This window comes from Rattus norvegicus, chromosome 16, assembly GCF_036323735.1.
Source record: "Rattus norvegicus strain BN/NHsdMcwi chromosome 16, GRCr8, whole genome shotgun sequence".
NCBI classification, from domain to species: domain Eukaryota; kingdom Metazoa; phylum Chordata; class Mammalia; order Rodentia; family Muridae; genus Rattus; species Rattus norvegicus.
This window is the reverse complement of record NC_086034.1, coordinates 54,387,439-54,389,063: the sequence shown is the minus strand read 5'-3', so window position 1 is coordinate 54,389,063 and position 1,625 is coordinate 54,387,439.

The window sequence follows — 1,625 nt, the reverse complement described above, 5'->3', positions numbered from 1 at the left end:
AAGTGCTGGTTGTGTATTTATGTCTTAATTATAAAAGTCTATGTGCTCTTATATAGAGCATTGTGTTATACAATCCATATCAATTTATTACCATAAATGTCACATGGGTATTTGAGGTGTCAGGGCTCATTGAAACCATAATTATGAAATAAATGACTTAATATCATTAACTTGAAATTTTCACAAGCAAGACTCAAATCGTATTTCCTTGAAGTCTTTGGGGATTTGGTTGTTTCTTTTCTATTCTTTCTGCTAGGATTCCTGAAATCTGGATTTCTGTAAAGGTTTTACAGGCATCAATAAAGGAAATGTCTTCTGGTCATGATTAGATGATTTTGCCCTGTAGATAGCTTAAGCTGCAGCTGATGTCAGAGCCCTACCTTTCAAAGCTGGAGGACTCAGGACCCCCAACTAAGCAAACGCAGCAGACCCGATTGTCAAGAGTCTCAAGAGAACCATTTCATTCCTTTTCTCCTTTCCCTGCATCCATCTTGAAGTCCAGGTGTGTAGGAGGACCCCCATTGCCGCTAGCTTGAAGTGAGCCATGCTGAGAAACAGATCTAAGATTTGTTTAAGGAACTGCATTGGGAAACTCCTCCCTGATGGAAGAGGTTGGGTGCATGGAAGGACACTTGCCAACCGTTTTTCTGCCAACAGTTCTTCTAGAAGCTGTCAGAAGAAGTGTCTCCTTTCTCAAGAGGAGCTAGCAGTACCTCACAGGTTCCAGAACACTGTGCCTTCTTTGGTGATCCTTGACTACTAGAGATGGGCTCGCTTGGTCAGCTGGACACTCTCTGGGTAGCCATCTTGCCACCAGCAGCAAATGGCAATCCTTACTAGCTCATATCTTCAAGAAGCAATGTCAGAGCCATGACATTGATTAAAGATGCAGATGTGGAAGTGATAACTGCATGAAGTTCCTACAAAAGTCTGGACTGCATAGACTAGAGGACATGGTGTGGAGTGGCAACCTATGCTCAGAGAGGTCCTCAATGGAGTGGAGTATGATGTCTAGCCATCTCTCTGGCTGTGTGCTTACCATATACCCTCAAAGAAAATCTGATTGATACCAAACCTGAGCATTCCAGGGTACCATACCCAGAAAGCATTGCTAGGGTTGCTCTGTTGCATTCAAAAGGAAGCAGTAGCCCAAGTTCAACCACACTGATAAGTCACACTAGCTGTCTAAAGCATTGATGAGGACGGCTGGTTACTATGTATGATAGTTTCACTGTCTCTCAAGAGTTCAGTTGTTAACACTGTCTCCTAAGTGATTCTTACGGCTGGGATATCTTACACACACACACACACACACACACACACACACACACACACACACACACACGCATGCCATTCTTCTAGTCATTGGGGACAGAAACTTTTGCTGAAATAGCGTTTCCTGTGATCAAAAATTATTTGTATTGAATACATATAAACAGCTAGTTATGGACCAACTTGATGAATTCTGCACTAGTGCTATGTACAAATTGCCATGAGAGCTCAAAGGAAGAAGTAATCAGAGGGGCATGCCAATAACACGATTCAAAATAAAGGCAGGTGTTGAGTTGAACGCAGGGAGAAACTTGAACTCTGAAGCCTCCATCATCTAGTGGCCTTGTCTGCTT